The 24706-nt window shown below is 37.4% G+C and overlaps 1 protein-coding gene across 1 annotated transcript in view; it reads left to right on the top strand.

The window, feature by feature from the left end:
- SPON1 (spondin 1) overlaps positions 1–24706 on the top strand; it is a gene marked incomplete at both ends in the record, with an annotated part of 189209 nt that overhangs the window by 96873 nt on the left and 67630 nt on the right. The gene's annotated exons all lie outside the window — the stretch shown is intronic.

The raw sequence follows: 24706 nt of genomic DNA, 5'->3' as shown, positions 1-24706 counted from the left end.
GAGTCTCAGAAGACTTTCCTCTTTCCTATTTTCTATTTTCAACTTTAGAGAGTTATCTACTGTTTTCTTAACTCCATACACCAACTCAAAACCTCCAGTCAATGCGACAAAATGTAATATATGTGCTGCCCACTGAATGCTGGGATGCTGCCCAGAAGTCCTCTCTCCAGGCAGCTCTCAGAGAGGAAGACGAGCAGCCTCATGGTGTGCCCCATGGAGAGTGGGTGTCTGGAGAGCTGGTGGCTGCAACAGGGACAGACTTGGGAAAAGACCAGGAGTGTAGAAACCAGCAGCAGAGATGGTATTGAGAGCTGGAATTGACACTGATGGAAGGATCATGGGGCATTTTCCTTTCTTGTTCCTCCACTACATGCATTATTTGTGGGTGTACACAGTGGGAAAAATGGGTCTCAGCAGCCACAGACCCAAAGGATCTTGTTATCTCTGCTGTCTGCCTCTCCTTTACTACTTCTCTGCACTAATTGGTTTTGTCCCGGTGCATCATCTGAAATGACAGACTGAATTTTAAGGTTTCCCTCCAGGGATAGAGATGACAGTGCAATTTTAGGAGAACCAAGTTGTTCAAGCGGATCCTTCTTTCACATAACACAGCTTCTAGTACTGGGGAAAGACCAACTTGGTGTGAAGATTGTTTCAATATTGATTCGGTGTAAGGGTAGCTGGGAATTCAGAACTTCAAATGTTGAGAATGGATCACCCAAATACCAACATCCTAAGAAAAATGAGTGCTAAAAATGTCTAAAATATCTATATGTATGAGTAAGTTTGCAGGAGTAACACACTTGTCTATCAAAAATCCTCGTGATGTTGAATTGCAGTAGAAACATATGTAATGTGGCTGTGAGAAGGGAAGTTTGGGGAGCTGTTGAATTATGCATTTTCTAGTTAAATTGCTACTTAGTGCTAGAGTTTAGCTTATGAAGGATGCAAATGTGTAGACATCTATGTAAACTTTACTATGGAGGAAACATGATGTAACATGCAGGGTGTGCGTTGGAAATGGATATTTGCTCATGCAGTGTAAAAACTAAATTGATTCACAACACTCAGTTTATCAAAACAGACTTTCTGTTTACTGTGAAGAAATCTTGTTGCTGACTTGAGTGTAGAGCCATGTTTAGCAAATTGGACTGAGAGAGATTTGAGGGAATTTATGCTGTTATGAGTTTACTATGCAGAGTACCAGTCACAAAGAGATGGAAAAAACTATTAGTAAAAAATGTTCCTTAATTACTTCAGCACAGAGAAAGAATAAAAGCATTATTTTTGAAGGAAGAAGCCTGGGAGAATTTTTGTGTCTGACCTTTTGCCCTTGGGATGTTTTGTGCAGCCTGGCTCTATTTCGTATCTGACTGCCATTCATTTCCTACTCTGGCTGATACAGCATTTGGTTCTCATGAGACAGCCTTAGTAGTTATGTTTTCCTCAAGACTGAACCATTATCAACATTGTTGTTGAAATAATTTTGGAAAGGTGTGAACAAATTAAGGGTGTGTAGTAAACCCCAAAGTAGTGATTTCTCCTCACAGACAAAGCATTGTAAATTATCATGTGAGATTTACTTAGGCTTTAAAACATTGGTACTTCCTAATAATCTGTTCCTTTGTTTCAGTTACCACAACAATTCAAGGACTGGCATTAATTAAAGTACTTTTTAATGGGATATTACCACTGAGTATGGTACTAATAGGCTGATTTTTCTGCATTGCTGTTCCATTTATCCTGTATGTGCTTTGCCTGTTACAAACTAATTTGTGTATTACTCTTAGTCTATATATATCTTCTTAAATATTTGCAGAGCAGTATGAACAATTTATGTATATTGTGTGTGTGTGTTGCCCTAAAGTGCTGTACATAAGCTTATTAGGAAGATGGAAATGCAGTGTCTTTTATAGGAATGTATCAAGTTGTAACGGGATTCCTTGAGATCTCAGAATTTGCTTTGCAAGGTTGTTTGCATTTAGTGCATTAAAAACATTTTTAAAAAGTTTTCTCCAGAAGGTGTAGGTGTGAGACTGCTAAATACAGCTTTTTCTTATTTCCCACCAAATTCACAAGTGATCTGCTCTGTGCTTGAGCTGGAGCTCTCAGTTAAACTAAGGCCTTTTCTAATCCTAAACAAATGCTGTGATTGACTCAGTTTGCTTCATTCCTCTGAAAGAACAATAAAAAATTAGGAAAGGGAGGGTAGAGAATTTAGATGTCTTCTCTTGTCAGGGCCACATGCTGATTTGCTAATGTTTTAAATAGTTGCCCGCCTAGCTAGCTATTATTTTCAAGTACATCTTACCCTTGCTGTGCACTTGTAGTTATTCAGTTTTTGTTTTTATCTTGGGGGGCGTGTGGGGGAGGGTTCTGCATGTAGACCCTGGAGCTATTTCAATAAATGAGTTTAACAATGCCAATATAAAATGAGCTTACTGTAACCAGACAGTGCTCTTGGAGCCAGAGAAGAATTTCTGTGGTCCCTAAATAAACAAAGTCTGTTACAACAAACAGGCCATCGTAGCTCCCCCAGGGAGGCAGATTTCAGTCTGCTTCAGGATTTTCTTACAGCCCAGCAGAAATGTATCTGTGTCTATATGAACACACACATACATATATGAGAAGCAAATAACCTCTGATTTTGTTTGGAATTTATGTCTTTCTAATTGGAAACGTGGAGAGAAGACACTGTGATTTACTATCTTAATTCATAGCCCACTAAGTTGCATTTATATAATGTTTGGATGGAGAACTCCTCTTAGCAACAAGTTTGATGGAACAGCTGAACTAGTTTATGCTGCAAAGAATTAAAAACATGATGCTTTACTGATCACTTTTTCCAATATTGGAAAGGTTTGAACAAACAGAAAATTTGTAATAATATTTTGCTTCTTTTTAATTGAGAAGTACCCTCCTTTAAATTAGGCTTTCCCTACAGCTATATTTTTAGGTTATGAGAAAATAGGTTTTGATCTTATAAAACAAAGCATTTTTTACTTAAATAATGTTATTTAGATGATAACTCTCTATCCCAACCATCTTTAAGGGGAAAAAGAAAGTACTACGGGATTTACTAGAAATTATGTTAATAAATCAAAATTTGGAATCTACTTGTGGATCAGTTTTGCTGATTTAAGGAACAGTATCTCATTTCTGAGCAATGTCTCATGTTTCTGGCAGGCTTTTTGATTCACTTTTTTTAGTGCAACATGTTGCAGTGGACAGGGGAAACATCAGTCTCTAGTGAGCAAGCTAATAGTGATTTAGTAAGGTTTTGAAAGTATTTTGGAATTAAAAACAAAACAAAACAAAACCCAAACACAACTTCCTGTGGTAGGCAAGAGACAGCTAAAGGAGTACTAAATCTTTAAGTCCTTTACAACAAGATTTAGAGGAAAAATGTGTGGTGGGATTTTTTTCTGATGGTTTATGATTATGACTATCACTTTGGATGCAAAGTTACTTTTCAGAGATTTATGGAATACAATATATAGTGAAACTATGGAAAAATATTATCAAAATAAATTTCTGAAGTTTCGTCATTACTCTTGAAAAATTAAATACCTGGTAATGAAACTCGATGAAAAACTAAGGAGGTTGTATAACAGGCACACTTTTTTTTGTTAGCAAATACATATGCATCCACCTAGAAACATGTGCACGCACAGTTTTTTAAAATTCAAACTTTGAAAACTCAAATCAAGCCCAAAAAATCAATTGAGGTTTATTCAGACTGTTAGTATCATTGCTTAGTGTCATCATGTGCAAAATGGCAGCAATAGTGGACTTTATTAAGAATTGTATTGATATGTGAGATGGAGTAAAATCTATCTCATTTTCTAAAGTAGTTTTGCAGTGTTAGCAGCAAGGAGAAGCAATAAAAAGTAGTTTATTGTACAAATGTCTCTCCAAACACACCCAGTAGAACGGCAAATGAAAAATGAACATCTTTTATATATATTAAAAAAGTCTCATTGTAACTACACATAAAAAAGTTATATTGACTCATGTAGCCACTAGTGTTACCTAGTAAAAACCTTTGCATTTTGCTCATTCTAGATTTAATAAGTGCTCTATCAACCACTCTTCTATTTCTTGACATAAAAGCTTCAAACGAGGAAAATCAACTGCAGTATTTTTCCCCCCTGCTTGTTTAAATCTTTCCAGTATTCTTTGAGCCTTGCCTTATTGGTTCACTGTTAGTGATAAAGATTCAAATTAAGGAATGAAGGAAAAGCTATTGGAATATCCAATGTCTTCATAAAGTTAGGCATGTTTCCTTTAACATTTATTAAGATTTGCATAACCTTGCATTATTTTGAATTTGCGCTACACACCATTTTGTTCAAATAAGCAATGATATAATTAGTCTATATACCTATAAACCTAAATTAAATTCCTAAATCTATTTTGATTCCCAAATGTGATAATACACTTAAGCTGTTTAGTTAAAAATGCTGGGTTTAGCTTTCAATTTGCATAAAAATGTTTTCAGATCTGGCATCATTTGCTTCTGCTATATATCTTTCTTGTACTCTCTGTTTTATACGCCCACTGAGATCCTGTACTGCAATTACTGCCATATGGGAAAGCAAGTTTAATTTTACAGTGGAAATCCAACGCTAGGTAATCACATTGCCTGTCTAGAAACAGATACACATTAAGAGTAAAAATCATCCTATTAGGTCTATCAAGCAAATCTCAGATAAGTAGTAGAGACTGTGATTTATCTGAGATTATCTACAGAAATACTAATATTATCTCCTAGATTCTTCCATGGTAAATATGTCTTTTGGAACTTACCATCCTTTCCGGCTTGAGACCAAGGAATTCAAAGAAAAAGTGGAGTGGGGCAATAAGTTGGGCATTTTAGACCTTCTTGCATCTACCTAGTTTTACCTTTTCCATTCCATTCAGGCTAGACATGAGGAAGAAACTTTTTACAATGAGGGTGGTAAAATACTGGCCTAGGTTGCCCAGATGGGTGGTCGATGCCCCATCCCTGGAGACATTCAAGGCCAGGCTGGATGAGGCTCTGAGCAACCTGATCTGGTTGAAGATGTCCCTGCTTATTCCAAGGGAAAAACTAGATGAGCTTTGAAGATCCCTTCCAACCCAAGCTATTCTATGATGATGTGAAACTAGGGTGAGGTCTGGTGCAAATGGGAGGTGGTTGGTTTTAAACCCAGCTTTTGCTTTAGATAGGGAATAACATCAGTGCTACCCACGCTGCAGAGCCAGCTGCCAGGGCCTGAGAGAGCACAAACCTCTGCATGGCAAAGCTCTGCCGTGAGGAGCGGCTGGTCCTCAGCAGATGGAGTCAGGCACAGGTCTGCGGGGAGGCGGATGGACCGCAGGCTGCTAATGTGATCTGACACGCCGCGCTCATGCCCTCGGTAGCGCGGCAATCACACAATAAGCACGAGCTCTGCAGGAGATCCAGTGAATGCTCCCTGCAGAATTCATCTGGTATCTTTTCAAAATCAACATGGCAACTTGTGACAGGTACAGTCTAACAGCCATATGTCTCTTGCCTAATTACAGGAAAAGTTGCCCACGTGCCCAAAATTAGTCAGAGAAATTAACTCTCAACATGGGGATGTTCAGCAGCACTGAAGTGAAATACAAGTGAACCAGAGAGAGCGATTCATTAATTAGTGTTGCGTGAAACGTGTGAGCACCTGCAGTACCTGTCAACAAAGCAGGACTACAAAACTGCTCTTTTGCAGAACTAAGGAGCTTGTCCACATGAGTTAATGTCCAGCAGCCCTGCTTGGGTGGAAGTTTCCTCTCCCAGCTGCCTTCACGCTAACTGCATGAACTCTTCGCACACACCTGGAGTGGAAGTCAATTTACGGAAAGCAGAGTGAGCATCTCTGGCACCGCACCAGCCCCAGACACTCACTCAAAATAGTGTGCAACTGTTTTAAGGAGATAAGCTGTTGATCAAATACTGACAGCTTAAAATAATTCTTCATAACCAAACTGCTATCCAGTGGTGGCAGTCATTCACAGAGGCTGTAAAATAGTGGGTTTTTCTTTTTGTTTTTCTTTTATTATACATACAAGTGGTATTGTATATCTTCCCTTTTTCTGAAATTTTATACAGTGAGGCAAGCAGCAGGTCTTAAAGTATGCTTATGTGAGAATAATTTAAAAGAGAATTTAAGTGTTTTAACTAATTGACTTAAACTTTGACAGTATACGAGAGTTCAAAGGAGGCCTAAAGGTCTTCTGCAGACGTATACCTTGCTTTATCAGAGTCAAAATTGGAGAGCCAAGTATCTTTACGTGCGAATAGCTCCAACTTTGGTAGCTATTTGTGTAGTGAAGTGTTTCATTGACCTTTTACCTCCAAAGCCACGAGCCCAAAACCTTGGTCAAACCATAAGTGGTCTTATCCTTGAGGAGTTTTCAAAACAGCTGCCTTTTGACCAGCTTGGCAGCCTCTGTTCAGGGCTGATACTGCAAATAACTACAGCAGTGGTGGGAGCTTTCTTGCATGGCAACTAGTCTTATTATGCTAGTTTAACCTCTGGTTTTAAGAACATTCATGTAATACGTGGTTTGGAAAAGAAAATTTATTGTAGAGTTTATGCTATGAGAATGAAGACATTTCACATAACTTGAAAACTAAGCATTAAATGTTCTTAGTGCAGCTCAGAAAAGTGGCTTTGTAATCACATCTGTGTTTAACGCTTTTCTTCAGGCTGTAGGGGGGAAATCTTAAGGGTGAGAAAGCTTTCTGTAAGGCTCTCAAACTTCTGAAAGACATAATCAAAGCTAGATAATGTTTTCTGCATTACTGAAGAACAGAGAGAATTTTTTCCTAATTGGGTCCGTGTTATTTCTGCCCAATTTTAAGCACATCCCTAAGATACCTAAGTCTGGACAGACTTTTCCCATGCCCTGTACAATATCATTAGATAACAGGCATCTCCACAGGATTAATTCATATTTCAAAGGAGAAAGGACAGATTGAGGAAATTTACTGTTAGAATGTTTTTCTTTCTTTGTAAGAAAGTACAAGACAGGTCATGACAAATGGAGGGCTGTGGCTTTTCTGTGAGGAAAGCTCTTAAGGTATTAAATTATATTGTGTCATCTGAGAAGAAAAAAGTTGCAACTCGTTTCTTAGAGCTTTTAATGTTTTTGTTTGGGGTTTGTTTGTTTGGTTGGTTTTTTTCTAACTTTTCTGCATAGTGTAGGTATATAACCACTCAACACACAAGTAAACACATATACAATTATTTAATACTGCAGTTTGAATGAATTTTATTACTTAAATGGACAGTTCCCAAAAAAAAGCCCACCAATTAGCTTTTACTTGGTTTTCAAACAATTCTGCAATTTCCAATAGCCAAAGATGGCACAGAAAAGGCTTTTATTACCAGAAAATAGAAGAACAGTCTAGAATATGCTACTGTTCTAAAAACATTTTTGTTTTATATTAGTTATCCAGTTCCAAGTTACATTCCAACTGTTAATTTCCACACAAAAGAAAACCAGTTCTCTTAATTCCTTTCCTCTTTCTCCTGTATAAGCAGATTTAGACTTTTGGCTCGATGTGAACACATACTGCCCCAATCCTTTTAGAAATCATTAAAAACTACAGAAAATCTGTAAATATATAGCATTGTAGGCGTAGGAAGTTGAGTGGGAGAGCTCCAAAGTACTTTCTGAATAAAGGTAATATTTCAGCAACATTACGGAAAATTGGACAATTACCTGTGATTTCTGATTATGATGCCTCCTGTTCCTAAAACGTTGTGGATTTAGGGTTGTTATTTTTTTCCAATTTAAACTTTGTTGGGTTTTTTGTTTGGAGATTTTTGTCTTGAAGTTTACATACAAAGAGAACCTGAGATTGCAAATTTTATTTTCCATTTAGTTGGAGCACTTGTCATTTTGCTAGATTGTAACCTACGACAGTTTCTGACCAGAAACATAATGTCAAAGTGTTCTTCAGCCCTTCAGCATCCTCAGACAAGCTGTTTTCCACCTCTAGGGCTGTGACAGCAATGCTGTCTTTGAGGCTGTGTCAATCTGCTCAGCAAGAGAGGGGTAGATAAAGTCTGGGAATGGCGCAGGGGTGATCAGGATCTTGGATTTGGGACAAGGTGCTACAGGTTAGAGCCCCTTCTGCATTGGACTGAAGAGATATTTCCTGACTTCTTGTGGAGAAGGATTCCTTGATTCACTGCCCAGATGAAGTCTGCTTGGTACTAAGCTGAACTGACAGAATTGCAGTCAAAATTTTGAGTGCCAATCTGGATGACACCTGTAATGTTGAAGGGCCATTCTCTTACAAACCCAAGTATATTCAATTCTTCTAAATTTAGAATCGTAACATAATGAAATTAAGTATTAAAAATTACTTTTATTAATAGAGTATTCAAGTTTTCCCTGCTGCTTGTTTTGAAAGTAACTGGTTTTTATTCACGCTGGAGGCAGCGAGTTAGGTAACCTCTGTGTGAATAACAAGGGTAAAATTGTAAAATGGTTTGGATTGGAAGGAATCTTAAAGATCAGCTAGTTCCACCCCCCTTGCCATGGGCAGAGGCACCTTCCACTAGACCAGGTTGCTCAAAGCCTCATCCAGCCTGGCCTTGAACAGTTCCAGGGGCATCCACAGCTTCTCTGGGTAACCTAGTGCACAGCCTCACCACCCTCATGGTGAACAATTTCTTATCTCTAATCTAAATCTCCCCTCTTTCAGTTATGAGCCATTACCACTTTCTTCTATCACTACATGCTCTTGTAAAAAGTCCCTCTCCAGGTTTCTTGCAGGCCACCTTTAGTTATCAGAAGGTTGCTTTAAGGTGTCCCAGAGCCTTCTCTTCTCCAGGCTCAACAACCCCAATTCTCTCATCCTGTCTTCATAGGAGAGGAGCTCCAGCCCTCTGATCATCTCCGTGGCCTCCTCTGGACTTACTCCAACAGGTCCATGTCCTTCTTATGTTGGGACCCCCAGAGCTGAACGCAGCACTGCAGGTGGGGTCTCATGAGAGTGGAGTAGAGGGGGCTTTAGGATTCATTTTCCTGCACTATTTTTCCCGTCTCTTACATTTCAGCTGTAGATACTTATGCTGTAGACTAAAAAGCCCCGCAGGAGACCAAATGATGCATGAACTTTTTATACAACTTTCTGCTTCATCCTGATGTGGGGTTTTTTTCACCTTTATCATCAGAATGGTTGATGTTTTACTGAAATGTTGGCAGATGGGGAGCAGGAAAGGAACCAACTGATGTTAACAGTTCAACAACAACAGGAAAAAAAAATACAGAAAGAATAGCTGGAGAATGTACTGTTTTTCTGGAATAATGGCCTTCCTCAAAACACTCAGTTCTCCTTGAGCTGTGATTGCTTCCAGTCATTTCTTAACGTGTAAGCAGGGCCAGGCTTGAACCTGTTTCAGGCTTTAGGTTCCAACTGTTTTATTTATTTCCAACTTGACAAAGGTAGCATGGTAACCATTATAGTAAGCCACAAAAGGAAATGTTACGAGATAAGTTGTGGCTTCTCCCTCTGTTCTTTATTCTTGTTTTTCTGTAACTGTGTTGAGCAACCATTGTACAAAGTTTGATGGAATTAGTAATTCCCAGCATATGAGGACGAAGAAGTGACAACAGTTACAGTTTGTTCTGATAAATCTTTTGTGTTAGTGCAGTATTATCATTTGTCCCTGCAGCTCCTAAAAAGCAATAACACAAATGTTAAGATAATGTTAATGGCTTGCAATAAGTAGACTAGTTGTGCAGCCCATTCAGCGCTATGTAGAGGTCAAGAACTTTACTAGTGATACTGCTTCTCTTACTGGACCTATTACATTCTATATATGATATATATACTATACAATATACTCTCTACATCCCTTTCCCCCCCAAAAAAACTCACTAAATTTGTTTCCTTTGTTTACCATGTCGTTTATTACCTCCTGAGCATGTTCAAAGTTATATATTTTGAATTAAAATATCTTCAAAGAAACTCAACCAGTTTAAAAGGAGAAAGTGTAAGCTGGTGGTACATGACAAAGATAATTCCTGCCATATTTATTACCACAAGGTATCTTCATAAATGGCCCTAAGTCATAACAGCATTTCTCAGTCATTGAATTTCTAATCTCCAGATAGATGGAGTTGTTTGTTTTGGTTCAGGCTTGTTTTTTCTTAACTGACGTGCAGTTCTCTGCTATTCCAAGTCAATGTGACCCATTCATATTTAACTGTTGCAGACTAAAGCCTGAATTTGATATGGATATGGGGCTGAGTTTTATGATGAACTCTTTTAAAAATTATTTTTATTTTTTATATTTTATTTTTACATTGAGTGGTGAGTAATGATGTGTGAATGTGTGCATAAGTGCTACAGTTAGGAACTCAGGACACAATGTCTGCTGATTCCAAATAAGGTTTAACAAAGTTTGCTTCCTGCTATGTGTAAATTTGTTCTAATGTTCTGCTCTCTGTTGCTCCAGTGGGGATATTTTTAATTTGTTCTTGGCTTATGTTGCTCCTTTCAAAATTAAAAAAGTTAAAAGTCCATCAGTCTAAATTTTGTAATCTAAACCTTCCTCGGCATTGTAATTAGAAACTAACCAGGTACTCATGTAGTGAGCGACTAGCATCTGTTAAATAAATAAATACTTTAAAAAAAAAAAATGCTATGGTATACTTCATTCCTTATTGGGTGGTATCCCTAGAGACTTGATTGTTAATAGGAAGATTCAGGAAATGTATGTCTTCCATAGCAGCTATGTACCAACAAGGACAATATTATGCAAATCTTACATGATCAAACTTCCAGTTACATGGCAATTTTTGAGTGATAAACATAGAATGAGAATGGGTTGACCTGTCTTCCATAGCAGCTATGTACCAACAAGGACAATATTATGCAAATTTTACATGATCAAACTTCCGGTTACATGGCAATTTTTGAGTGATAAATATAGAATGAGAATGGGTTGACCTATAAGGAACTGATGGATATAAAGGGGAAAATGTCTGTCCATATTCCATGACAATTCATGGTAGAGTTGAGTCTTGTGGGATCAGTAGATCCTTCCACTGTATACATCATTACATTTACCTACTTCTACATGGAGATCACTGACTTCTACTTGACTAAAGCATAGCCTCTCTTTGACTGAGTCTGGTCTCATAAAAAGAAGTCCAAGCTTAAACTGGAGACAAGGCATAGGGAGTTTCTTGGTAGGGTGCTTTAGTCATTAATCACTAAAAGACTTCTAGAAATGTGAGCAGGTTTCTCCAAGTCCCCTGAAAGAACTACACCCAAGAAGACTGCAGTGTTTGACAGCATTAGTAAATCAAACCTGATAGGTCATGAACGTACTCAGTGATTGTTTCAAGACCAAGCATAAACGATACTTGAACTTACAGTAGCAGATTTTATTTAAAGCTATTTAGAATTCTTCACTAATTCCTGCTAATGCATCAACAAATTACATTTGGAAAATTTGGTTTTAACATCTAATTTTTTTCATACTCTATCTGAAAATTTTCTTTCAGAGTCATTTTGAAAAGATATGTTTGAACTCTTGTGCTTTCTTTCAACAAGGAATAAGTTTGTCTCTGGAAGAAAGAGAAAGGCCAGTAAGACAAGGTTGGCTAAATAATGGCATGCAGTTCTTAAAGAGTTTAAGTGAATTAAGATGAAATCTTTAGAAAAACAAAAAAGAATGGCTGTCCATGGAAACATTAAGTGGGGCAAATGAACTGTGCAACAAATTAGAGGGACTAAAAAGAGAATTTTACAAGCAAGTAAAGGAATTGAAAAATAAAACAGCAACAACAACAAAAAACAAACAAACAAACAAACAAAAATAAAAAACAACAACAACAACAAAAAGCAACCACAAAACAAAAGAAACAAACAAAAAAAACCAGGTAAATTTGTTTCTTTAAAAGAAACTTCTGAATATTTCCAGAGAGCTAAACAGTGAGGCAGCCAAACTACTTCTTTGGTTTTCCTTACAGGCAAGATGAAGATAGCTCTCTCACATGTATTCTTTGCATGTATTTTAAGTGAAACCTTAATTTATAAAGTATTATGTCCTGGAGAGATTAAAATGTCTAAATTACAATAAGTTATCATAGCTGAATATAGTCATTTATAACTGAGGAAGGTTACATATGAAGTCACAAAGGATGCTAACAAAACTGTATAAGCTGTCATCTAAATGAGTTATCTTTCTGAAAGATAAACACTGAAATGGTCACGTTTATACATAATGTAACACCTTTTTTTGGTTAATTTGACTAGTTAATCTGTTAATGAGTAATATATGAGAAAACCCTCAAGTACTGTTAAGAATAAATCAATGAGCTCACACAAACACTGTATTTTTGTAGTGAAAACCCAGCTCAGACGATTGCAACATGGAAGCATCAGCATTATGAGAGATACAGACAGATAGACCATGGTCAGACATGTTCTGCTTGAAGCAGAGTTTCAGAATATATATATAGTACAAAAATCTGAAATAGTGCCAAACATTTTATTGCTTCAAATTTATAGGAAATGTAAGAAAACTTTTGACTTGTATTCAGCTCCATGAAACTACAGATAGTCAAAAGTGAGGAATTAAGATACATTATACTGTGTTGCAGGGTGGACAATAGTACTCACAATAGCAGAATTCTATATAAAACAAAACTCATGTTGTTAATTTGAGTGTCTGTTCAAAAAATATTTCAGGCAGTTACAAATCCACATAGTGTGGGGAAAAAAAAATCAGTAAGTACAATTTTTACAAGTCTTTCAAGAGTGAATGAGTTTTCTGTACAAGCTACAGGCAACAAGTAAAACATTTTGGTGCTTTGGTCTGAATGAGGTGAAAAAATCAGTCACCTTGATGTGGCTAAAAGGAAAACCAGAACTCTGGCAAAACTTCAAGTTGTTTTTAATTTAACGATAACACTGAGCACTGAAGTTCCTAATACTTTGCAATCTTTTTTGGCAGCAATTTGTTTCTTGTAGTCTTTTTCGATTCTTCAACTACTGTTAGGGTCTCTTAACCTTAACTGCCTCTTAAATGTGTTTTTCTGTGGGGAGTATAAAATAAAGAATAGTATATAAATGTTGTTCAAGATTACCTACTTAAGTTTTTTTTTTTTTCTCAGAATATGAGAATAATGGATTAAATTAAAAGACTCAAAATACAAAATGGATCAGAAGTAATGTTTATTCAGTGTGCTTTTGACTATGGAATTCATTGTTGTAACCCATTCTATGTCCTATTCTAAACAATGATTTCAAAAGCTGTGATTAATATTTATTTTTATGTACACATTTGGCACGACCAAACTGTATAGAATGGACTAAGGACACTGAGATTTGAACTCTAATTGCCTGCATTTATGAAGAAAAATAGGCTCATAGAGAACGTGTAATTGTCTTTGCTGGGTTTGTTATAGATTTCTATGAAGGAACAACATCTCAGCACACAGGTCTGGATATACTGGAAGCTATATTTTGGTGATCTTGGCAATAATTACTTAGAGACATTGAAAGACTTGATAATGTCATAAACGAAGGGACCATTTTGGCATTAACAGTAATGGTAATTGGTGAAAATCACTTTTTTTTTTTTTTTTTTTTTTTTTGTGATCAGCCTGAAGCTACTGAAATGTAGGCAATTTTTCTCTTTTTCTGATTTCATACCTAACACTCAAGAGCTACTTATCTGTGCACACTTACTATCTTTTTCCTTTTTCCAGGATTCAGTTTTCTGGCTTGTGCCTATCTTTTCCCTAAGACTGAAAATTTTCATCGTCGTTTTGAATATCTGTATTCAAATGCAGATTTTGTCTTTGTAGCTGGGACCAAGTAGAAGGTATCTTTGAAGAAATGCTAATAGGTGTGCTGTGATAAGGCACTGCTCCTTAGACATACCTTCCTCCTTAAGAACATTTCTTTGAAATCTAGACTAAAAAAATAAACCATTTTGCTCTTATCAACATTGCTTTAATGTGCTCAGAATACTGCATCTGTATAAAAACAGAAAAGTTTACAGGTGATAGGGAGCTATTCATTTTCTCTACTGAATGTGGGAGGGTCTGCTTTATTCCAGTACATAAAGGGATTTTGAAAGAAACAGCTATTTATGTTGTTTTTCTTCTTTATGATGTAGCTGATTACCATCCTGCATTTATTGAAAGGACAGGCCAACCCTGGGTACATGATAAAAAAATACTGAAACCTGGTTTATCATCTGTATCATAGAGATGCAGAATACTGCAGCAATGAAATTACTTGGATGGGAAATGCAATCAGGGTAGCTTGAAATCTAATGTATAGAAAAGTCATAAAAAAAAAAAAAAAAAAAAGGGAGAAAAGGAAGCAAAGCCCATAAATTACATTCTTGTATGAAATTTGAGAGGACTAGAAAAACTGCAGATCCGGAAAGATTCTGTTTCTGTAAGAGAGAGAGAAAAGTTTCTTCATTGAGAAAATATCATTAAAAAGAAAAATGTCATGCACAACTACTCACAAGATAGTATGTGATTTGCTGCATTTATCAAGTTACATGATCATACTCAAGAATTGCAAGACAGCTTTAAAGTTAAAGAAAATTCCTAATAATTTTATTATTCTCTCTTAAAAGCAGGTAAAGTCCTTTTAACTGCATTTGGTATCATTTTTCATATGAACCCATTAGAGTTAAATTAATGTATTTATAGAGATAGCTCAGTCATCCCAAATTACTTTTCTGTCTGATGTCCAAGCCTTTGATAGCATACTTTGTGTTTGAATTGAATTTTGGAGAGACACTAAGCATATTAATTAGATTCTCTTTGTGCTCTAAGAGGGAAGAAAAGCAGAAGGGATAATTTTTAAGATTTCAGTTGATCACAGTTTGCAGTGCCTATATCTCTTTCCTACAATATTACATGCAATGAGAAGTAGACATATCTAGCATTGACATGTTCACCATTTCATCTGAATTTGCTAAAGGTATATTTGGCTTTTCCTTTGGATAATATGCATCTAGTACAGAATAATTTTTTAAAATTAAGTTTTAAAAAATATTATCCTGAGTGTTTTGTTTAAAGGTTAATATATTCTGTTACAACAACACTGTTTTATAACATGGAAACTGCACAGATACTTGACTGGGACAAAAGTATAGCACACGTCAGCTAAATAGGGAAGGTATTTATGTTATAGATGGTCCTTTTTTGCACCAAATAGGCCAACAGCATTGTGAGGTCTCTGTAATGATAAGGAGAGGAGGCAAAGAGCTTTATTCACAGTTACTGGTAGGACCAAGTGCCAGGAGGCATCGTTGCCCGTCGACATCCACCAATGTCTTCATTGCCATGCCTGTGATTTAGAGCAGCACTAGGTGCATTAGTACATGCACCTGAGGAGATAAGGACAAGCACTTTCCTCTACAGACATGTTCCTGTAACTGAGAGTAGAGCAGTGAAGACCTTCCTCGATCTCCTCCTTCATGCTCCTAATTCTGCTGCCAGAAGGGGTTTGGATGTGGAGTCTGACTGGAGCATCCGCTACCTGGAGCATCACTGTCCCCAGTGCCACACACACAAGCAGAAAACTGAAAGGGAGAACAGGAAAACCTAGTGAAAGAGAGAATAGAGTAATGAAAATAATAACTGTACCAGTGAATGAAGACATGAAACAAGAGGGAAGAAATGAGGTGGAACAGAAACAATTTCATAATTACCAATCTAAAGAAAACTGAAGTACAGCCTATGAAATGAACAAAAGTTTTGTGCTTATGAAGGCCAACAGGTTTATTTCACAGTTGTTGGGAAAGTTTTAAGGTATTAGAAAAATATAGAAGTGCAGGGAGAAAACAGAGGGCAAGTTACAACCTTTGTAACTCGCCCACACTGACAGTCTTTGGAAGTAAAGAGCTGGGTGAAGAAGGTGGCACAGCTGAGCAGGGGCTTCCTGGAGAGCTGCCTCCTCTCAGCCAGCAATGTGTTAAGGGAGGGAGTCCAGACATTGACCACCAACAGAAAGATTATGGACCTGCTAGAGAGAGGGGATCTGACAGCTGTGAGGAGATCTGGCAGTAGGGAGACATAGAAAAATGAAGCCCCAGATGAGAGAGAGAATTGAGGTCAAAATAGGAACAGATGTGGACTAAAAATAGAAGGACAAGAAAAAGATAGATGCAAAGGTCCTTGCAAGCAGACAGATAACAAGGAGGAGGGAGAGACATCTTATTAAAAGAGAGATGGAAAAGCAATGATAACACAAAAGGAAGAAAAAATTGCAGTGCAAATTAAGAAGCCTCTTACCTCTCTTTTAATTCAAGTAATTCTTATTTAGCTCTAACTAAATCAACCCTTGAATCCTCAGCCTGTGTTATTACTTGGAAAAGAAATGAACTTTATGTAAAGGGCACCGGGGTAGACATTACTGAAAACCTCTGCAAACTCAAGATAATGATATTAAGGGAATTAGTGGAGTTAAAGTACAGTCTACGTTTAGTTCTAATTAGACAAAAGATAGTAGCCAAATTACTACATAAAATTTAGATAGAGAATTCAAACAAGTTACAGAAATCGTGGAAATCTATAACTTCCGGGTCTGGTATGATTCCCTGACTTCTCCCTAATGTATCTGCTCCATTCTGCTGCTTGTTCCCAATAATTCCATATGATCTCGGGAACCAGAACCTTTCTTGCTGATAGACCAGAGCCTGACCTCAGTCATACCTGTGTCTGAGCCCCCAGCAAGTGCCTGGCTGACAGTTTTCACATGATGTTCCTAGTAGGAGCTTGTTTCTGGCAGAGGAACAGGGAATGAGAGTGAAGTTTACTTCCAACAGCAACAGAAAGACCTGTAATCAACTCTGTCAAGGTTCTTTAGCTTTCCTTTCCCACAAACCCAAAATTCTGCAGGAGGGATAGTATCTATTCAACAACTTGTTCATTCTCTTTTCCCCGTTTTCTGCAACATCTCTAAAGATGATACTCCTGAGTTATAGTGATTCTTTGATCCTGTAATAGAAAGAGAAAGAACAGTGTGAGAAAAAAATCTGAGTTAGAAATCTTACTTGCCTGAGAATGGATCCTGAGAGACCATCAGAGCCAAACTGGCAAAGTGAATGGAGAATGTGGCATTTACCTTTTGTGCTATGGAGTAACTGTACCCAAAAAAACTGGTTGTTTAATTTCCAAGTATCGGTATGCAGCAACTTGTGAATGTCACAAAATGTTTATCTTGGCATTTCCAGTGAATTCCTCAGAAATAGTCTTGTGATTCCTAAATATCTAATTTTCTTGTTTCACTTAGGTTGGTATTTAAAACAGACCAACTTGATTTTGAGTTATAAACCCAAGAGCATTCCTACAGTCCTGAGGCATAATGGCAACAAACTGACCCGGTGAATAGATTTTGGTTGCTTGTTTAAATACAGCAATTTGAAATGATGCTTTGCATATGCATAGATAAGCCTTCTGTAATAGCAGAAATAACAAATGTTTTTTTTCTCTGACTTAATGTAAGATTGTAAAGGATTCATTTTTTGTTCCTGTTGCTACCATTACTAACTTTATGCCATGCACAAATTTTCAAAGAACGAGGTGAAAGTAGTTTTCCATGATTTCTTATGCTCTTTTTCCATTATATTCTCATGTTTACAGCAGACTCTCTCTTGTTCTTCCCTCTAGCAGTTTTGTTATTATTCTCCTTTTAAATTCCTTCGAGTGGCTTTCAGTAAGCTGTATGTGTAGCCTTTCATCAGGTAGAAAGAGGAAACCTGGCAGATTCCTTACATGTAAAAATAGCATTTTGTTTTTATGGCAGTGCTATGCAAGAATTGGTATATTGGTACCAATTAACAAAATTGCGTTGGTAATGAACTCATCTGAATGTTTGGTCTTACATATATATTCATTTTACATAGGGAGGTTTCCCATATTGATTTCTCTAGATTTGTAGCAATCCATAAGTAGTGTTATCCATTTCATAGATCTTATCTTAAAGGGACGGGACCACTTAAAAGGCTGGTTTATGACTTATCTCTGCTCTTCTGCCTGAATTTATAAACCTGTAACCACTTGTCTCCGAGCCCACATGCCATTTCCCTATATTTATGATTGTGTGACTTCTTTTAGCAGCTACAGTATTGTTTCTATGGAAAAATATGTCTGAGTGTAATTATAGGCAGCCCTCAAAAATGACTAGTGCAAAAATTTGGGAATTTGCATTCTAACATTTTTACTTACTATACAGGCTCCTCTTTTCCAATAACAATGTACTGATTATAGAGAGGGAAGGTAGGAGGTAACAGTTCACCTTTGAGGCTGTGAAAGAGGAAGGATAAAGACCATTCTCTGCCACAAAAATGTATGATGTGTGCAGTTCAGCCTCTGTGCTTCCCACTTCTGCTTTGTGAGTCAGCTTAACAGGTGACAAACAAATTTGCCTTTTGTAGCAGAGGAGGGTGTAATGGAGCTAGTAAGGAGAGTCAGAGGGAAGAGCCCAGCTTCCCTTCAGTGAGTTGCACATACAGAAAGGGTAAATACAGCACAAAACAGGAGGAAAAATGAAACTTTGACAGTTCTCCTCTCCAAGTTTTTAGTAGCAGCAGAACAGATACCTTTGCTAAGGAGTAGTCCAAAAGGAAGTGAAACAGGGGTGAGGGAAACTCAAAGACAAGAAACACTGGTAGAGCATTTGTGTGCATTAGAGGGAGAGGACAAAAAAAGATTCATAGGTGCCGAAAGGATGCTGTTGTGCTTGGGGCTGTTACAGAGCATGGCAATACTTTGTATTTAGACTAAAAAAATGCCTGTATTTGTACCTTTATCAAATATGCATGGGTAGCAAGATGAAACATACACCAACATAATATCCTTGAGCAGAAGCCTGAACTATGTTCCTCTTACTAAATCACAGACTTGACTGTTCATTTGCAAATCTTCCATTATGGCCTCCTGAAAAACCTTCCCATAACAATATTTGTGATTAATTAATCTGGGACTTGTTATTTCTTGACAAACATGTGAAAAGTAGTAGAGTCACATGTGTTGTTCCCCATCATTGTGAATTGAGTGCAAGGTCTCAGCACAGTGACTCTGTGAACAAGCTTTTCTTTGGATAGTTTATATTATCACAGCTCTCATGTCACATCATCAGATCCACATAAGCATGTAGTCCATACCGGCATTTTTGGGCTTCTCTGGAGTCTACAACTTTGCATTCATGACGCTTGAAGATGCTGATATGAATGGCACTTTGTTTTTTTGTGTCACCTATTGCATGTAAAAATAAACTAGAGCCATATAATCTAAAAACACCTTTGTATCCAGGCATTTCATGAACTATCCATCCTACAGTGCTACCAAATTTTCATAGCTGTTACAGACAAGAAAGTTATGTTTCCAATAAAGCTAGTGAGAAAAATAGTTAGGAGGAGGGACATGACCTAGGACTCTGACTCTGTTCCCTCACCCATCCTATCCTAATTAAGGAAACTTCTGGAAGATTTGGTGGACTAAAGAGTAATTTGAAAACTGAGTAAAGAGGTCGAGAATTGTTACTTCAAGGTTGTAACATCCTGTACAAATAAGACTATCCCTGACACTGAGCAATTTGATTTTCCTAAATTATGGCCCTGATATCATTGATCCTAGGTATGTTTATGTGATGCATAAAGCCTGAGATGGAGTCTAGTTTGGAGCTTTAATTTTCTTCCAGTTCAAATGGTTGAAATACTTAAGTCTTGAGGCACTTGGGGACCTCCTGATGTAGGGGAACTATTTCTTCTCCTACCTAAAATTAATTCACCTCATATATAAGGAGAAGGCAGAGGAGGGCTGGTAGCCATCTGAAGGAGCTCTGCTCCGGCACCGGAGGGAGGCACAGGGAAAAGCAGCACACTCATCTCCAGGGTCCTGCACCCTGCGAGCCCATCGTGAGATGAGGGTAGTGACTGTAGGAACTGCCCTGGCATCCTTGCTCCCCAAGCTGAGCAAAAAGCCACCAGCTCAGCACAAGCATCTTCAGCCGCTTCTGGGAACCAACTCCCATCCAGACCTGCTCGGGCCACTGAGCTGCAAGTGATGGTTTTCCAGTTGATATCTGTGCTTAACCACAGGGGCGATGCCAATCTTAAACTTATTATACATTTTTAATGTAGCTCTGGGTGGACTGAAGAGGAAGTGTGGTCCCAATTCCAGGAATGTAGAGCATCAGATTGTGTTTTCTGGCAATTTACCTCACTGCTGAGTGAATGAACGAGGACTCAAATGACCTCTTCTTGAAGACAGGAGCAAAAGCTTCTGATTAGGAAAAAATGTCTGCTGAATTGGCTTAACTTCTTCCCTCCACCCTGATTTTTAGGTCCTAAACTATGTAATATAAATGATCTAACGCTGGGCCAATTTCAGTGCACAGCCAAAACTGCCTCAGGGAAGGATCATATCTAGTATAATTTATATTCATTTTTAGACAGTTGTGCTATAATGAGTATTTTCATTATACCTAGTCAGTGGAGTTCTCTACCTGAAGAGTGGTTGTGCTAACCTATTCCTTAAAGAAGCTGCTTCAGCCTTTGGAGAAAGGTTCATTCCTGAAGATTTCTGTTTTCCTTGTGTAAGTCTTGATTGTATTTCTTCGTAATTAATTAATTCCATATGTATTCTGAAAGCAGCCTTTGTAAAGCCTTATATACTTCATTTACAGTGTATGTCGTGACAACATTTTGATGGATTTCAGTGGAAAATTTCAATGGACTTCAGAAACAGTCTAAAGCATGAGGGGAGTTTAGAAAAAGCATGCCATACTTGGGAACCAAAGCTTCTATGAGAGCGGTAAATATAGGAAACATATCTAGATAGGAAAACTTGTCTTAAAAGATAATTAAGGTAGAGAGAAACATCAGAAATTAATAGTACACGTAATCAAGTAGTGTTCACAGATACATTGATAGTTTTCAGTCTTTAAAGTTTGCCACCCATCTGCTATGCAAGGTTTTATTATAAAAGAAATTTCCTTTAAAATGGAGTAATGTTCTGAAATATGGGCTTGTGGAGTTCTGGACTCATTCTCTTTCTGTGATTTCTGTATTTAGTATGCATTAACTGTAAACACAAGGTCTTTTTTTCCATTTGCTCCACTTGGAATTCACATGCACTCTTGCAAGTCTTTTAACACCTATATTCTCCTGTATGCATGAGACTCTCCCTGACATTTGGCAGTCTGATTTTTTTCTAAATTATGGCCCTGATTTCATTGATCTGAAGCCCTTGTTGGTTTGACTGCACTCAGTATATAACAAGAAATTTGTGAGTGTTCCTGTTAATTAGAAACAGATATACACATCTCCTCAGATGACTTTGAAATAAAAGGAATTATAAGTCAAATGCATTCCTAATTGTTCAAATAGAAAACTGGACAACATAAACCACAGGGAACCAGACCCACTGAGTGAAGCTGTCTGATGTTTACAGTGCAGTTTTTGAGACCAGAAGCATGTATAATTGAAATCATGTTTCAAGGGGACCTGTCATAGGATTTTTTGCATATGGAATAACATACACTTAGTGAACAATTTGAAACCACTGTCTCTTTCATCCCATTAAAAATCCAGATGTTCTGCACCTTTGTGTTCTCATTTGTGAAGGAGAGAAACACTGTTGGCATTGCAGAATAAGGTCTAGAAATGGAAATGAGGTGGATATTTGCTGCCTGTGTGCTGAGTATTTTCTGCCTATTCGTGGTGAGATATCAATGCAAATATTTGTAAGCTGTCATGTGGGGAAATCTACTCTGTAACAAATTTTTAGATTGGTCTGTATTAAATTATCATAATGATCTGGTTTGCCATAAATTTTTATTTTCATATAGACTTATAGTACAGAAGTTACACAAAATGCTACAACATCTGACCTCTAATTAAATGACGAATCTGTTATTAGGGTGATGAATATCTCAAGAGACTGGGATAAAACAGAAAATTACACTGATAAGCAGAGTTCCAGCTGGAATTCAGCCAAGGCAGCGGTGCTGTGAAATGGTGCATCATCAAATGGGAAATGATGGCTATTTGAGAAACAAGTTTTGTATCCTCAGATTCCTAAGTTATCTCCCCAGCTTTACAGCTAATGCCTGTGGTAACGTTTGGAGAAGATGCCAATGTTTGTAAAGATGCTGGTGGTACACTATTCCCTCTTTTGTAAAAAGTGATCCTGCTACTGAAAATTTAAGATGCAAAAGCTGGTTTGGACAAGAGAAACCTATAAAATCCCCAGCTCAGCTGGCCATCCTCTGAGAATTAATTTAGTGGGAACAGAACAGTGAGAATCAAATTTAAGGACTGGAAAATCCCCATCTTTCACATACAAAAAATATAATATAATATAATATAATATAATATAATATAATATAATATAATAATCAGTTGAATGTGTTTATATTTAGATCTAGAGATGTCAGTAAATTGGATCTGTATAGTGAACGTTTTCTGGAGTCAAAATCTGCCTCTTTTTTCCAAAGCTCAGTGGAGCAAAAGGCTTAGAGCTTTTTGGCACATGGGTGGCAACAGAAGGTTTGATGCAAGGGACTTCTGAATACATGGAATAAATACAGCTGAAATAATCTCACAGTGGAGTAAGAAGCTCTAGTTCCACATCTGTTGTTCTTATCTCACCAAAAGAAGCCCTTCATGGCACAGTTTCTACCATGTCAAATAACTTGACTAACTAATGCAACTTTTGATATTCATTCAGAGACTGTTACTAGAAAGGAGCAAAACTATAGTCCAGTTTGAGATCTGTCAGCACAGCCCATAGAATTTTACCAGACCCTCAATTTAATATAAATTTTTGAACTGTATACATTCACACCCTAAATAGTTCAAGTCACCAAAACCTGCCAGATAAGAGATAAGAAAATCTAGTGTTTAATAGCCTCCTTGGTAGAAATTCACATCTTAATTCAGAGTTGGATTTCTCCCACAACAGCTTTCAGACATTGGATATTCTTAGGGCTTTATTTGCCAGATTGGATAAGCAACATTTTTGGACTTTTTTGCATGTCCACAAACCCACTATCTGCACCATTCAGAAACAAACCAATCAATTCCACTTCTGAGGAAATTCTTCTGTTTGTCAGGATAGATGAAGTACTGGAGGAGATCTTCATCAATGTCCTCCTGCAATACTGCTCCTTTCGTTGATTTAGGCGGGAGCCTGAGGGTGACTCCAGAGGCTTTGCACTTAGGCTTCTGCTGGGAACAGGCTTGCCAGTGCTTTAATTAAGACAGGAATCACCTCTGCCAGAAAGATGGGATTTGTCCCTTGGCACAGACACAAATGTGCCCAAATATACTTCTTGCATAAAGGAGAGGACTCCTGCCAGTCCTCTCTCTGGTGGTGGTAAGGGCTTACAGTTTCTAGTTCCTCCTTAGATATAATTTTTCAAATATCATCCTCAACAAAGAGGTAATATGTCTTGGTGGGGCCAGGGATATCAAAGATAGCATCAGGTAGTTGAATGTGTCTTTTTCTAGAGGGTAGTGACTTGTTCAGGGCTGGGCAGAAAGCCCTGCAAGAGAGAAAAGCAGGTCTCTGCTCCTGCTGGATCTTCTGAGATGCTCAGGGAGGGTCAAGGGAGGAGCTCAGGTGTCACTGGGACTGCAGCTGGTCGTAGTCATGTTGGAAGCTCTTGTGTCCTGGAAACACCTGAGAGTGTGACCCTCTGCTTCTCTTCTATTTTCTGGTCAAAACTATTTAGCATACTTGTAATCATTCTGAATTTCTTAGAGGATTAGGACAATGACAGTGTTATATCCAGCGTTATCTAATTCATAAGATGAATTTTAGTTCAAAAAATAAATAAATGAATTTTCTGTGGAAAGTTATTTTTCTCAAAGAAAAAGGTCGATTTGAATCCCTGTAGACCTCATGTATTTAGAAAGAAGAATGCTATTGAGAGAATCATGTTTTCTACTTGGTAGTATTGAGCAGATGTAGTATAGAAATCTGACTAATATTAATATATTAGTTTGTTTTAGTTGTATAAAACCTAGCATTAAGACAAAAAGTAGGCTATGTAGTCCCTTCTATTTAAATCTCTTCAGTTAGAAGTGCCCACTGCCTTCTTGCTGCCTGGTAAATGCAATCTAGCAAGGAAAATTATTTTAGGTGCTCCTTTCTTGCCAATGACTAAATAAGGCAACAGTCTTGATTTAAACTTGGAATTACCTAAGCAAAAGTACAGGATTATTAAGAGGACTTGTGTGTATCTAGAAAACATTAAATCATTTAAGAAATAGTTTTTAGATTTCTCAGATATAATGCTGGGCACATTTAAAATATGCTAGAAGTTGCACAAAAAGAAAGGTACTCATTTTGCTCATTTCCTCTAGAATAATCTTTACCAAGTTTCTGCAGAAGTGTTTTACTGCAGCATCACTTATGCCAGAAATTCTAACTTTTTGGAACTCAGCTATTTCATGCTCAAGTGATTCCTGGAACAGCAGGGAGATTTTCATAAATACATGATGGGGCAGATGTTGTACTGAGATCTGCTCGGTGAAAACCGATTCCCAGTTTGGCTCCCCAGCTCTGCTGTTTCAGATAATCACAGTGAAAGTGAGGGGTAGTGACATGCCATTAAGCCTGGTACTGCCGCACACTGGGGATCTTTATCTCCTGCTACATTTTTTTAATGCTATAAACTCAGAATAAA

Source organism: Nesoenas mayeri (genome assembly GCF_963082525.1).
Source record: "Nesoenas mayeri genome assembly, chromosome: 5".
Lineage (NCBI taxonomy): Eukaryota > Metazoa > Chordata > Aves > Columbiformes > Columbidae > Nesoenas > Nesoenas mayeri.
This window is presented reverse-complemented; position numbering and strand designations above follow the sequence as displayed.